The sequence below is a fragment of the Trachemys scripta genome, chromosome 4 (assembly GCF_013100865.1).
Source record: "Trachemys scripta elegans isolate TJP31775 chromosome 4, CAS_Tse_1.0, whole genome shotgun sequence".
NCBI lineage: Eukaryota > Metazoa > Chordata > Testudines > Emydidae > Trachemys > Trachemys scripta.
In genome coordinates, this window is record NC_048301.1 from 112518472 (window position 1) to 112534604 (window position 16133).

General features: G+C 47.8%; 1 protein-coding gene across 3 annotated transcripts in view; it reads right to left on the minus strand.

The window, feature by feature from the left end:
• Positions 1-14021, minus strand: part of SLC25A22 (solute carrier family 25 member 22) — an 88665-nt gene extending 74644 nt beyond the window's left edge. For 2 of the 3 annotated variants that reach the window (XM_034770430.1, XM_034770424.1), the window contains exon 1: positions 11786-11924. The gene's annotated coding sequence lies outside the window, so the exon portion shown is untranslated. Of the gene's footprint in view, positions 1-11785; positions 11925-13932 lie in introns of those variants that run through there. The other variant, XM_034770425.1, reaches the window with a different exon arrangement.
• Positions 14022-16133: the final 2112 nt, after the last annotated feature.

Consider the following 16133-nt stretch of genomic DNA (forward strand, 5'->3'; position numbering starts at 1 on the left):
GATCTGAGACAGACCAGAGAGGGGAGGCAATATCCTTTATTGGACCAACTTCTGTTGGTGGAAGGGTCAAGATCTCGAGCTTCATAGAGCACCTGAGGAAGAGTTCTGTGAAGCTTGAAATGTTGTCCCTTCCACCAACAGAAGCTGGTCCCATAAAAGTCATTATCTCCCCTACCTGGTCTCTAAAGTGTTCCTCCAAAACAAACCTGCCATCTCGCAATGTAAAACCGAAGAGGGAAGTGAAATGACCAAAAAGGGAGATCACGCTTTAATGCAACAGACCTAAGGTACTTACCTGGCCCACCATTACTATAGTATCAAAGCACCTCACCATCTTTAATGCATTAGCCTCAGAATACCCCTGTAAGGCAGGGCCATGCAGTTATCCCTGTTTTACAGATAGGGATCAGAGATACTGGGAGACCAAGATCTGCAAAAGGTATTTAGGCACCTTCCTCCCACTGACATCAATGAGAGTTAGGCACCTAAAGTGATTTGCCCAAGGTCACACAGGGAGTCTGTGGTAGAGCAAATAATTGAACCAGGTTGTCCCAAATCCTACCCTCACCCCCGCCCTCTGGCCATCCTTCGTCCTACTGGACTATCCCTCCTCTTTGTCAGACATTGAGGCAAAATGACTTTTCTTAAGCTTTCCTTCGGCTGGGGTAGGGAGGATGACATTACTGGATAGCGTACTGGACCTCAAGAGACCCAGATTCAATTCCCAATCGAAGACCCCCTGTGCAACTCTGGCCAAGTTTTTCCATCTACCCTTTCTCAGCTCCCTATTTGTAAAAATGGGGTGTTGTGAGGAGAAAAAAATCTAACAACAATTGTGAGGGGCACAAATACTCCAGCAGATGGCCATACAAGTACCTAGATAAAGTGCAACATTGGTGCTGGAAATTAGTTCAGACAAGGTGCTTTCATGTATGCCCGTTCCCACCAATGCAGCATTTAGCTCTGCTATAAGGAAGGTCAGATGACACTGTTAAAAAACTACAGGTGTCCTGATTGCATTAGCACCGATCCCATGCCATATGTTTGGGGGCCATATTGCATTAAGTTTATGTAACACTGTGGGCTGGGGATTGTACGCAGCTCCAGAGGGGAAGGGGACAGAACTCCTGAAGTAGCCAAAAACAGGAGAAGGTGATTAAGGTGAATCAGTCAGGTTGTAAATACCTTCAGAGAGGTACCACTCCAAGGATGGTTTGCATATATTGTTCAAACTGGGTTGTCGGAGACCAACAGACCAAAAAAAAAAAAAAAAAAAAAAAAAGAGGGCTTTGCACTGGCTGTTAGTCAGACTGGCTTGCTTGGGATATCACAGTGTAAGGCAGGGGGATGTGCAGCCTTAAAACCTCCACTCAGAAGAGAGCAGGTTGGGGTCCCTGCCCAGAGACAGGTGATGTCTGTAGACCTGACAAGGCACTTCTGGAGTGGACCACAGAGGGAGATGGGTACAGGTGCAGTTACCCTGAAACTGCAGCAGCCACCACAAATGGAGCTGCAACAGTAGGAAATTTTAAGAAACAGTTTATTATGGCCACGCACAAGAGTGCTTGCAATAATGCACAAGCAGTTGCAGTGGTGCCAGTACATGTGCTTGGAGCCAGGCTTCCCCCATCACAGCTTATATCAAGTCACTCTGCAGGGCTGCAGCACTACTGTAGATGGAAGGTAGAAAGGCAGGACAGTCCAGTGATTAGGGCACTAGCCTGAGACTTCAGAGACCCAGGTACAAGTCTCTGTTCCACACCCTACTTATGTGACCTTGGGCAAGTCACTTAACCTCTCTGAGCCTTAGTTATCCCCATTGCATGGAAGGGCAACAGCAGTTCCCTACCTCACAGGGGTGCTGGATGGATAAATACATTGCGAGGGGCTCAGATACTAAAGTAATGGGCTCCATTACAAGTATCTAAGCTTGAAAGTGATGGCACTACAGCCACACTGTTGCACCTGCTCTTTCTACCCCATTCCTAGTGTGCTTCAATGGCCATTCTGTGCTGTGTGCCAGACTTCCTCATCTGGACGAGTGCAGTTTCCCCAATTCTATGCATATAAATTTCCCATTGTAGACTGTGCAGAGCGTGCACTTGAAAGGTTCAGAGAATACAGTAGTGAAATACACAAGACATTTTTCAAACTAGCTGCTACTGTATACTGGGGGGGGGGGGGTAAGAGATCATATGGGTGAGGTGCTAGATTTTCCCCTGCCCTGGCACAAGGGGGAACCTTAACAGTGTCTTTCATGGCACAGTAGCGTATGAACCCTGATTTTATACATTGCCAGGAATTTTATCATATCTCACGAGACACTAAGTCACCCCGGGGCATGTTTCTTAGACAGGGCACATTTCTCCAGGTGGCTCTGTACCTGGCATGTTACCTCCCCCTTTGTCATTAGCCCGGTTGCACTGGCCATCGGACAAGTGAAAGGAGCCGGATTAACAACGGAGGTGTCTGAAAGCTCTTCCCCCACGGAATAAGTATACGACAGACAGCAGCAATGCCTTCGCCAGGCCCTGCACATACCCCCCTAGAGCAGGTGAGGAGGCCTACTCAGACTCCGTTCTCCCTTTCAATCCTTGCCTGCTCTGTAAGAGTGCCCATAAGTGCCAGTCACAATTGGCATGCTAGTAGGCTGGTGTGTCTACTTGCTTCACACCAGACCCCAAATCCCTGCTGTGCAGCAACCATTTCTGGTCCTTAATGCCCTGAGCTGGATTGAAACCAGACACCTCAAAGTGAAAGGCTCCCTGGGGGCCTGATCAAATACATCTTTCCACTGACATCAGTGAGCATCTGAGCAGGTTCTGTCTCCCCCTCCCAGCAGCCTTGGTTAAAAACACACCACACATCAAGGCCCCAGCTACATTGATACAGTAGCCACATGTGACAGTGCTGTACAGACATGGTCTTTAGTGAACCAGGTTGTAGATACTGTTTGGCCAGCACCTAAAGACCAATCCCCGCCCCCCCCAAAAAGTGTGTGTGCACACGCGCACACACGCAACGGGAGTTGGCTCCCAAACAATTTCTAACATGGCTTGGCCCAGTTCACACAAGTTGGACCAAACCATGGGCTTGGACCACACCACCAGCTATTAGGCACAACTGTACAGCCCCATGTTATGGCCTGGCTCGCCAGGAGCCCCTTTTTGAACCCAAAAAGGAAGGATGAACTTGTGGGTAAGGCACTGGACTAGTGCACAGGAGCTTTGAGTTCAATTCCCAGCTCTCTAGAACTTATTTTCTACATGACCACTGAATATGTTGGTGCTTCAGTTTGCCCCTCCACCCCCCCCCCATCTGCAAAATGAGAGGTGGGCATTCTTCCTCCCCCAGCACAGAGAGCTCACTGTAAAGTTCACTTTCCCCTTCCCTTCATCATAATGGTAGAAACAAACAATCAGCTGTTTAAATAGATGGAGAATATAGGATCTTGTGAGTAACTCATTCTGTCAAGATCAGGCTTTCCACTCCCCTTTCCATGCTAGTTTATAGGCAAAGCAGAACTTGACTGGGAGCTGGAACTAGAAATAACAGTTTCATGTTCATGGTGCCTCAGAGACAGCTAATAAATCTGCCTAGAAGGGGAAGAACAAAAATGCAGCTAAAGTGGCCTCACCCAGCTGGAAGAGCAGAGACCATATTGCCACTGCATGCAGTGAGTGCAGGCGTCTTGTATGACATGTCAGAGGGAGAGGAACGTGGCAGCAGCAAGAGGTGGCCTCTGTATCCCAGGGCGGGGATGCAGAGAGCGCGCGCATGTCCACGGCTTGAAAAATCCATCCGCTACCAGGCACAAGTAGGAAACTTCCTCAGGTGATCCTACATTAGCAACTGTGGCAAAATTAAAGCTCTTTAAACATCAATTTTCTTCTCCCTTATATTCCTGGCTCTGACACAAACTTCCTTTATGATCTTGGGCAAGTTTCTGTGTGCCTTGGTTCCCCATCTGTAAAACAAGGGGGATAATCCTTCATTTCTCCCACCCTCTGTCTAGATTATCTATTTAGACTGTAAGTTTTTTGGAGCAGAGAAATTGTCTCTAAGTATATGTACAGTCCCTTGTGCAATGGGGCTCAGGTCTTGGCTGAGGCCCCCCCGTGATACTGCAATGCAAAGAGTAATAATGCCCGGAGCACAGCTAAACACAGTCCAGCACTCTAGCCTCTGTCCAGCAAAGCACAGACTCTGATGGGACTTAAGTACATGCTTTAGTGATCCAAATTCAACAAAACACTAACAAGAATCTCAAGAGCTGGAGGGGAGGAGGGATGGGCTTCCCAGCAGGACATTGCTTCTGAACCTGGTTGGTACCAACCACTCTTTTCTTTCCTGTAGGCCTCTGGCTAGAAAGCACATGGTAAATTGTTCATGCCTAGGAAGGGGGAGAGTTGGGCCAGGAAATCTTGATACCCCACAGGCTGACAGCACCGGCAGAACGTTGGCACAGGAAGGCCTGAAAGCGTGTAGTCACCCAACTGCATTATAGGGACAACAGCACCGAGCAGTGGAAAACAAGGGCAGGAGCTAATTACAATATAAAAAGGTTTTAATGAAACAAACATCAAATTGCATTGCCGTCCCTCCCTCCCTTACAAAGAGGCCACATTGGGCTGCTCTAATCTGAGACCTCAATAGCCCCAGGTTTTAAAAACACATTCAAATCTCTGACACGAAGTCAAAGAATAAATGTGTACTCCAGCGTGCACACCCCTTCTCAAGCAATAATCCCAGCAGAAGCAGCTGTCATAGGAAAGTAAGTATTTCAAGAGAGTTTCTATTTTCAGATATGTAAAGGGAAGTTGCCCAAAGGAGAAACCAAGCCACTGACAGGGAGAGCTTGTTTAAAAAAAAAAAAAACACCACACAGAATCCATGTTGTTTGATTTTGAGTGATGTTGCAAAGTTAAAGCTGCAGCACATAGGTTTGCTACCTGGCGAAGCCAAGCAATTCAATTTTCATCTCTGCCTTTAAATAACCTGAACAAAGATTTGCCTCCATGCTAGTGAGTGATGGGAGACCTGGGCAGAGCAAAGCTACGTATTCACAGTTAGCTTTTCTGGGTTTGTGCAATGTTATTTTTATTAGCATGCATCGCAGGTAAAAGATCCCAGCCTCTTTGAGGACTGGGAGTAGTGGGTGAGGTCCACCTAAACAATGGAAGTCCCCTCCAATGACAGAGGGACCACACAGAACCCAGCCTTGCAGACTCCAGTCCTTTGGTTTACCCACAGACCAATCACAAGCAGCAGCACTGCAAGGGAATGCACACTGCCTGCCAAAGTGCCTCAGCTCTGACGTGGTATCCTTCCCGCACAAGAGAAGGGAGATCTGTCTCCTGGCCCATTCAGTCCTTCACCTCTGTTGAGGTGGCAATAACAGAGCCAGCTAAGGCCATGATGCTTTCAGTAAGGTGAGTTTGCTAGTCTCACTCCACTTCATTTAACAACTGACACCCATAGCAACTCTTAATCTCTAGTGACCTGGCCTAGATTTGAACTCATGATGCAGAGATGAAAGTCTGCGGCTTGTTACCAGACCCCTGAGGCATCAACTCCACCATGCATACATATTTTTTCAGACTGTAGCAGGGACAGCTACGGGCTACCATTAGCGGTAACTAGGAGCTGTGCATGCAAGTCCTAACCGCCCGCCATGAAACATTCAGCCCACCCTTCTGTCATGGGAGCAACTGAGAACCTGAATGTCGAGTATCTCAGCAATAAACTGGGACAGACTGTGACGGGACAGAGCGAGGGATGCCACACAACTTAGGGGGCAGGGGAAAAGAACACCCACAACACACAAAGAACATTCCCATCAGCTGAAGATTGGACTCGCACTGAAGGAGAGGCCAGAGAATGACTTTCAGAGCTACAGGCACCACTGAAACAAGAGGAGCTTGAATTATTCCATTACTTAATGTCCCCAGGAAACCAGTAGGGCTCACTAATTATTGATGAGCTCTTTAAAGCTTTGCAGAGAGTCATGTGGAATCAGATAAGCTTGCACTCTCTCACACCCTGCCTCATTCTTCCTCCAGTTAAATAAATACTTTGTTCATTATTACATTCTTACTTTCTGGTACCCATGGAAATTCACAGCTAGGTTGGATGGTGACAGCAGTGGTGGATCTCACTCCAATTCCCTTCCTTGAGGCTTATGACTTCTGTAGGGTACAGCCATACAGGAAAACCCAAGCACAAGAAAATTTCATCCTGCAGAAGGTAGAATTCTGGAGGAGACAAGTTTAGGTCTTGTCTACACTGGGTATTTACCCTGATGACAACCAGCAGTATAGCTGCATCAGTTTGGACAAGCAAAGTTGCTATTTGCACCAATTGGTCTTACCCCAGAAAGGTCAGAGAGTCCTTGAAAGTTATTTACCGGGGGGGGAGGGGGGGAGGGGGAAGGAAACCACACACAAACCCAAACCAAAAACAACCAAATACAGAAAGCCATACTGACACAACACAAAGTAATAATAGAACAGAACAACAAAAGAAAAATATGCTGCCATACATAGGCTGACATTTGCAGCTCATTCAGCTTTCCAAGTAAATGCCTTGGTACCATCTATATCAAGATTTGTATAGCCTTGGTATCTGAGCATCTGCTCTACACCTAAGAAAACACTGCTGTGTAGATGTGACCAGCTAAGTTTGGGGCAATTAACTGCCAAGCTTTCTCTGAAGTGCACTTAAGAAAAGTGGCCTGCCACAGCTTTGTATAATACATGGGTCCTGCCTTTTATCAATATTAATGCAGTTATAAGAGAACTGGAAAGTGTTACATGCATACACAGCATCTTATATATACTTATAGAAGGAAAAGCATCTGACATAGAATATGCTATTCCTCAATAATTAAAGTCTGCCATAATGGATACGTACAAGGAGGTAGAATTAAGGTTACATAGGCAATTGTAACCTTAGCACTCAAAATCTGGAAGAGCCTGATCATGCAATGAATATTCTCTTTGCATACTGTTTGGATTTCTATTTTTAGATTAATATAGATGAATGGTTCTCACACTATGGATCAGAACCTCAGTGGTGCAAACAGGAGTTGCTCAACTGACTTCCCAGAATCATGCCTATTTACACCAGCTGAGGATCTTTCTCACTGTCTATGGAACACCAGTGGTGGGCAGAGCCATTTCCGAGGGGGTGGGGGTAGAAAGGCAAATGGGAGCGGGGGTAGGTTCTTGAGAGGCTGTGTCTGTCTCTGAGGAAATGGCTCAGAGAATGAGAAATAATGGCGATGATTCTGAACAGACTTATGTTCTACTGTAACATGTATACAGTATATTAAGTGTGCTCACTACAGAGTTTGGCCAGCCCTGAGCATTCCAAACCAGAGCTTGTTACATCTCCACCTCACAAAATATTTTGAATTTCTCTCTTCACAAACATAGGCCTCTGACTTTACATACCCATGGGGCCTGACACAGTTATGCTAATGATCTTTTATGCCACTCTGGCAGCATACACGAGGGACCTTAAAGTGGGTGCTAACAGCCCACTGAAAATACATCCTCTGCAGAGGGCCTCCCTGGGCATTGAGGAGTTAGTGGAAGGGTTCTGCACTAGCCCTGTTCCTAGATGCCCCTGACACAGACAGGAGATGAGAAATATGCTGGAGGTGTGACCAGGGCACATTGGATAGTCTGTTCTCAGAATAGCATGTATGCTGGAGTAGCCCTGTGGCTGCTCTAATTTAGACCAGTGGTCAGGCAGGTCCTTGTATGGCCCCAAAATTCACAGTGTTGACTGAAAAGGAGGCCGTAGGTCTAGTTATATTTAAACCTATTACTACACCTTGGCAGGTCTTGCAGCTTATAAATCATAATCCTAATGCAGATACCGAGCTGAAGGAATTTCTGCAGGAACCACTGTATTCCCTTCCCACGTAGCCAGTGTAAGAAAGAGTGGAAAGCAAGGGAATGCACTAAAAGTTTGCGATAAGGGGGGTGAGGAACAATTGTGGTTAACATTCTTTCCCTCTGCCATACTGGTTGAACAGCACCTGAGGCACTCTAAAGAGAGATGAATGGAGTGATGCCCAGATAACGGCAGTTGGGTAATGTGGTCTGGGGAGCTGTCTGAAGGGAAAAGGGTGGAGAGGTGATGAAGTGGAGCCTCTTCAGCCTGGTCTTTCCCAAGGTAACCCAGTGAGTGAGGCCCACTTGAGCCAGAGGGCCCAGAAAACTAAGCACTGTTTAGCTGAAGTGAGAGCCAGCCTGGCAGGGTTCCTCAGAAAGCCTCACCACCAGTTTGCTTAGGTGAGCACAGTCCACTCAGGTGGAGTTGATGTGGATAGATCTTCCCTTTGCCAAGGCAGTTGGAGCCACCTCCCTCTCATCACAGCTGCCTCACCAAAGTGTGCCATTTCTCCACAGCTGCCACCCGCTTGGTAATTACCCCAAAATAGAGAGAGATTTTGCATCTTCAGCTAGTCCTAGGGGATGAAGTCTGGGTTGGGCTCTTAGCCCAGTGAAGAGTCATCCGAGTCTGCAAGATGGCCACCATCGGGGACAACACAGGTATTGAATCGGGGAGTTCCAAAGACTCAGGCTTTGGGATTTACAACTTGAGCTGTAGACAGGGCCAGGTCCAGGCACCAGCCTACCAAGCATGTGCTTGGGGCGGCACCTGGAGAGGGGCGGCCCTCCCCCGCCGTGCTCCGGCCGGGAGAGCGGGACCCCAGGCGGGCTCACCGCCCTCCCCTCCGGAAGGCTTTTTTGTCTGGGGCGGCAAAAAAAGCCAAAGCCGGCCCTGGCTGTAGAGCCAGATTTTCAGGCTTGCACATGTCATCCCCTGTGGCTGGGCAAGGATGAGGGGGATACATAACATCCCCGTGTAACACCTGAATGCACCCTCCCAAGGGTGGGTGATCGATTGGTCACTCCCTCTCTGTGGGACCGCTCCAGTTCCCTGGGGTTATTTGGTTGCAGTGAAAAGATGATCACTTGATACTGAGATTTTAATAAATTATCTATTTTAAATTATTTGTGCAGCCAGAACACATTCCAGCAAGACTACTCCATGTAGTAAGCATTGTGCTCCACCCTAAGCACCACTCCGGTGAGTAAGTGTGGATGGACCCTGCATCACTTATTTTCAGGTGTCAGCTCTCATCTTTCACTCCACTCCAGCTCTGCACATTTCCCCTCTGCTTTCTCTTCTGCTGCCCCAACTCCAGAAACCTCCCTCTCTGCTTGGCCTCCCTCTGAAGAATTTCACAATACTCAGCATGACAGATGTTATGCAAGAGTTATTGTATATGCATGTGAAATATGAGGCTTGTACCCTAGTGATCAGTGAAGTTCTCCTTAGAGATGGGCCTGAACCAATGCCCCAGACCCAAACAGCTCCCAAACTTTGAGGACATATAAAAATCAAAACATTTACCTCAAGCCCCTCTCTAGCTAGGACACATGCCAAGGTATCATTGCATAGATAGAAATCTAGAACATGGGATCAGACAAAACACAAGACCTATTTCCATGCTCACAAACTTCGAGTCCTTTGCACTGACCAGGAAATCATGCAAATGTTACCCATTGCCAATATCCAAATGAATGGGAAGGGCAGTAAGGGAAGCAAATGGGCCTGACAGATTATCAGTCATTTGTACAGTGTTTGGTTAACCAAACACTGTACATGTCCCTCATGCGATGATGACAAGAAATCTGACGAGGTCTCTGGTGTCTTGATAGGATATTAAGAAGGTTGCTAGATCTAAAAATTGACCATTGATGTTACTGGACAATACTCCCATGCTGTAGTTCTTCTAAAGTCTGGATTTGATCCATATTTTACCTCCCCCTGCAAATAATGGAATCATTGTGATTCTCCACATAAGCAGCCTTACTCTAAGTCCCACTGTAAAACAAACTGGCCCACACATATGGTGATAAGAGATAACATGACTTACTGGCTTGGATTTTAATGCAAATAAAATAATGCACAGCTGAAATCCTGAAGATAAGAACTTCAGTGTGGGGCAACTGTCAAAGGAGGTAAATCCCAATTAAAGACTTGTACTTACTTTCTGGGGCATAGGTTAGAATAACTCTTTTTGTTAGGAGTCTGCTATGGCCTTGCTTTCAAGGCTACCCAGCTGAGCTAACCCAGTACGCAGCAAGTCTAGAGAAACTAGCTAGTGTCAGAATCCTCTCACATAAGATTCTGAGGGATCTGTTATTTACCACTTTATTTTGATGATCCATTGAGTGTCTATTTGCAGATAGCTTTATTTAAAGCTATCTGCAGAGAGTAACATTGATCAGAATCATTGCAGTTGCAGCCTGAAATAGCAGCAACCACCATGCTGTTATTTGTATTACAGTAGTGGTTAGATGGATATAGTAGTGGCTCAGAGATTGATGCACCTTTGTACAAAGGGCTGCGCAAACACACACACACACACACACACTGTAGTAAGAGACGGCCCCCGCCCCAAATAGCTTACAATCTAAATGGGCAAGGCAGAGAACGGACAGGAGGGGAACAGGCACAGAGAGTGAAGCAACTCACCCAAGGACACACAGCAGGTCAGTAGAAGAGAACAGAACCCAAGTGTCCTGAGTCCCAGACCAGGGCTTCTATCCACTGGGGAATTTAAACAAAAGAGATAAACCAAGTAAATGCTCCTTGCACTCTACCCTGAAGTTTGCTAGACTGCAGCAGACTGTCAGGGTGTATGAATTAAAAAGGTAAGAAATCTTGATTGAAAAAGGCTGGGTGCTTTGGAAAGTTCAGTTTATATAACTACACACACAGCCACAGTCTTAATGTGTTAGAAGTCAGAAGAAACCAACATCCACCTCTGGCACTTACTGCCTTTTTCCATCAGTCCATAGAGAGACTTACAAACATTCATTAATTAAGCTTCATCACCACACAGCTGAGATAGATCAGACCACAAATTAGTCATTCCCAACTCACTGATGGGGGACCTGAGGCCCAGGGAAATGAAGGGACTCACCCAAGGTCACAAAGCAAGTCAGTGTCACATCCAGGAACAGAAACCCAGAGTCTCATCTCACAGTCCCTGCCACAACCACTGGGTACCTTCCAGACACCCAGTGAGTGCACAACTACAGGAACAAAGCAACAAATCAGGTCTTGGAATATGCAACACTCAACTCACTGGTTTCCTCTCATCTCTTGCGGGTGTGGGGTGGGGGAAGCAGCTTTGGGAAAGAAACAGCAACATGAATTTGCCCAACTTTCCAGTACACCATGGGTTAGCCACACAGACTGGGGGTAAGGAGGGGTGTCCCAGTGACACCTCCGCCTCACTGAAAATGCTACTGCCCTGGAGCAGACAGGTAGAGATGCAGTTCAAGGTAAAGCAAGACACGTTTATAAAGAGGGGGCATGATGCAACAAATTGGGGTGGGGGTACCTCGAGTGGAGCTGGGGGAGATTATGCCCCCACCTCGTAATAGTAGAGGAGTTCATTGCAGCCAATAGCATGTAAGCGCAGTTTCTCTCTGCATTACAGAGGGAGAAAGGGCGCACACACACACAGGCAGCCTAATCCCGGCTGCAGGCCAATGCACAGCGAAGGGGCACTCGCAAACCCTAGTGCATTTGCACAGCATTGAGCGCGGCGCTCCCCCAGGCGAAGGCAGACGCCGGGTCCCAGTGCTGGCGAAGGGGAGACTGGAAAAGGGACGGCCTCCCACACCCCGACCTAACCGGTAACCCTGGGGAGGCTGCAGAGCCGTAGGGAGGGGCGTTCAGTGGCACTTACCGGGCTCCCCGCGAGCCGCTGCTCTGCTTCTGCCTGGGATGGGGAAGCAGCCGCGGTCTCCCTGTGTCCCTTTCGCTGGCTTTCCCTTTAACTGGCGCAAAGCAGGATGTCTGCACGGTTCCTTTCCCAGCCCCACAAGGCAGCTCGCCCCTGCCCCCTTTGGCCGCTGTGCAGAGCTACAACCCCCTCCCTCTGTTCTAGTCCCCAGCAGGAGGTTTCACGTGAAATCGTCCACGTCAGTAGAAAGTCTCCATGACTAAACACACACACCATGGGTATTACTGCTGCTGCTGCTGCAGCAATAGCACGAGACTGCTAACACCACCCGCAGGCCTCAGGGATGAGGTTAGAGCCCCCCAGCCCCCGGGACATGGTCCTTGCCTTTCCGAGAAAAGGGGAAAATCAGCTTCCTTTTCTGCAGTCACTTTGGCAGAAATGTTCATTGCAAAGGGCAGGGTATTTATGAACAAACAAACAAGGCTACTGAATGGCACAGCAGACGGGGCTCAAGCTATGGAGCCTGAATTTCAGAGGGGCAGAGCACCCTCACTAGGGCTGGGTCAATCATGGATTTTTCAGTTCACTGGCCAGTCTAAAAAGTCGGGAGAGGAAACGTGTGTGCCAGGCCCAACAAAACACTGTGTTTCGATTTTGGCCATTTTCAATGTTTTTGATTTATATTAAAATAAAAATTAGATTTCAAAACAAATGTCATTTCAACAACAAAAACCCCATTTTGCTTCAAAGATGTCCACGTGAAACAAAGTGGAACTCTTGACACAAATTTGCAAAACGTTTGGGGATCACCAAATCTGCATGTTGTTTTTCCAAAAAATAAGTTTTGTCCCCAAAATGTCACTCAGCTCTACTTGCAGCCACGTACTACATAAGGAGAACTTGCGCTGACCATCCATGTGGATAAACAGTCCCTGCAAGGTGCGCACAGCAACGGGGAGCATAGGCCACTAGCTCCATGGAAATGGGGGGGGGGGGTGTCCACCCTGCAGACCTCTCCCCACCAGGGCACAGATTCAGCAGCAAGGCTACACTCAACCTGACACAACACAAGAGACGGGCCTGCCCTAGAAACACCTTCCCCTTGGTGCCGGAGATAGCAAGCAAGAGGGACAGAGTCTCACACACATGCCCGGCCCCCCAAGCAGTGATTTATGTTGCTCCCAATACCCTAAATGACATACCCGCTAGGGACCACTCCTGGAGAGGAGTCAAGTATCAGGGGGTAGCCGTGTTGGTCTGTATCTACAAAAACAACAAAGAGTCTGGTGGCACCTTAAAGACTAACAGATTTATTTGGGCATAAGCTTTCATGGGTAAAAAATGCCTCACTTCTTCAGATGTTGCAAGTGAGGTTTTTTTACCCACGAAAGCTTATGCCCAAATAAATCTGTTAGTCTTTAAGGTGCCACCAGACTCCTTGTTGTTTTTGTGGATACAAACTAACACGGCTACCCCCTGATACTTGCTCCTAGGAGGTAATCATAAGCGTAGAGCTAGAAGGGACCTAGAGAAGTCAAGTCCATCCCTCTGCCCTGAGGCAGGACTAAATAACCCTTCATGACATAAAACCACCATGTCCCAACAAAACATCAGCAGAGTGTGACAAGAAGACCTATCCAGCTGTTGCAACATAGTGTCTGGAGCCACTCATCACTGTCAAGGCTCTTCAAGGGTTCTCCCAACAAAGCACTATCCCTTTAAGAGCCGGATAGGATGGGATCAAGAGGTATCCGCCCCAAAAATCGAGACACTAGGTGGTCTCCGTGCCATTACAGCAGAACGCAGCCAGGCTGTATCTTTGGGGGAGTGACAAGAAACAGTAACTAGCCTCTCAGCAGTCACAGGGTACAATCCTCTTAAAGAGACAGCACTGAAAGCGAACACGTGCGTACACACCCACACAGAGAGATAGCAAACCCCTTGCAGGAAAGCGAACCTTCCTTTTGGTTTAGCAGAAGCCACCCAGGGAGGTAACAGAGGCACCCTAGGGGGAGGAAGGCGGGCTGGGCTCTCTCGTTTGAAGTAGCTCTTCCTGCTCGCTCATCCTGTGCTTTCCCTCTGACAAAAGCACGGGGGGATCAGATGCAGCAGTTCGCTCACTCAGAGCCTGCAGAGCGATCTGTACTTACACTGGGAGCACGTGTCAGACTCTGGCTGGATTCAGACTCCCCACCAACGCGGGGTTGAGTCATATCGCTGCAGCATCAGAAAGGCTGAATACCTGCCGCTGCATTCTTTCTTGATGAGTCACTTTCGTGCACTCCTGCCAGAAAGCACCCTTTCTGGCTGCAAAAGTGGGTGGTGCCCAGATTAGCATAGGCTGGGAGAGAGTGACTCTAAACGCTGCCTTTCGCTCATCAGCAGCACCTGTGGAACTAGTACTCTACAGCCAAGGCGGCATCTGTACAGGCACCTTACTCAAAACAGGTGGTTTAGCTGAACCCACGTTGAGAAGTAGCTCCTGACTCCAGTTAATAAACACTTTTCCATCAGATGGTCAGAAATCAGTGTTTTCAGGTAAAGCACTGAGAATATTATTGTAGAGAGGGGTTGAGGGATGAAATGAACTGAGAACAAATCAACTCATTGCTTTCAGTGCGGTCTCTTGTACAAATCCCAGATTTCCTTGATACATTGTCTTATTTAATCAATCAATTTCTCCTGTACCAATCAGCATGATTTCTTAGCACCATCCAAGCAGGAGCTGGGCCAGCCTAAAGGGAAGAACAGGCTTGTGATTAAAGCACTGAATGGGACCCAGGTAACAGGTTCAATTTCTGGCTTTGCTGCCGACTTCTGGTGTGACTCAGGTAAGTCCTCAAAGGTATTTGGTGCCTAATCCTGTAGAAATCAATAGGAGTTAGGTATCTAAATACTTTCAGGAATCTGGCTTTTAGTCCCTCTGTTTCCTATCTGTAAAATGGCCTCCATCTCTCCTTTCTATTTAGATGGTGGGCTCTTTGGGTCCAGGACTGTCTCTCATGATGAGTATGTGTAACACCTGGCATTATGGGGCTCTGATCACAGTCAAGATCTCTGACTGCTACTGTAGTACAACTAATAATGCTATGGCCATCTTCTCTGCAGCTCCTTCATTGAGGTCTTATTTCACAGGCCTTCTTCACAGGCAGATCTCTACGGGAGAAGGAAAACTCGCCAGCCAATGTGCCATTGACTCTATTGTGGGAAAGTTTTGCCAAGAAATGCTTTTTGCAACTAAAGACCCGATCCAAATGCCATGCAGGTCTTGAATGGGATTGGGATCTAGCACTAAAAGTGGCAAGACATGAAGTCAACCTGATATCCTGCAGTAGGGAGTTCCACAGGTTGGCATCCTTCACTACAAAAGCTTTCCCCCAGCTCCTGGAAGCTTCACGCTGGCTAGCCAGAGTGTCCCGGTTGATCCTGGTACTGTTGATTTGAGGCGGAGAGTCTAGTTCTGTGAACTGTTCAGGTATAGAGACCAGAAAAAGTTAAATGGCAGGTTCCTGAATAGCACCAGTTTATTCTGAGTAATAAGCAATAAATCCTATCTTGACTGATGGGACTTAGTCACCATTTCAATAGGGAAGAGAGCATCTAGGGAGTCCTTGTCCTCCTTTCCCCATGGGCAAACCTGGGGTGAATTTAGCCTCTTATGTTGCAGTATAAAGGATCTGGATCTCCCCCTCATGGAATTCCTCTGGGTATCACAGGGCTGATATAACAGCCCTTCACTGCTCCCCCCTTGTATTCTTGGTAGTGAGGTGTCCTGGGATATAGCCAGACTGCTCTGACCTCCAGCTGTTCTGGGCTGCTGGATGATCCTGTGGGGGCTGTTGTAGCCCAGGCATGCATTACAGCAGCTCCTGGGGCTGATTTGGCCCTGGCAGCCCCAGAATTACAAAGATGCAAACATAGCACAAAGCTGTCTTCTCCTGCACTGCCACATGCACCACCAGCCTGGGCTGTGCCTCCTGAGACGTGCAGCTCAGAATCAGGGCCTACAACTGTGAACCGAAGCACTGATCTCCTACTTGATGGTACAGAGCATGTTCTCACAGCACTGAAATCCATGAGAGTTACTCAGACCCTACAGTAGGAGAATTCTAGCCTGGAGACACAGCACTCAGGGTTTGTCTCTATTTCAGATCTGTTTACAGAGGACACTACATATTTAACCTAGACTCTTTAGGACAGAGGTGGGCAAACTTTTTGGTCCAAGGGCCACATCTGGGTGGGAAAATTGCATGTAGGGCCATGAATGTAGGGCTGGGGTAGGGGGTTGGGGTGTGGGAGGGAGAGCAGAGTGTAGGAGGGGCCTCAGGGCAGGGGGTTGGGGTGCAGAAGG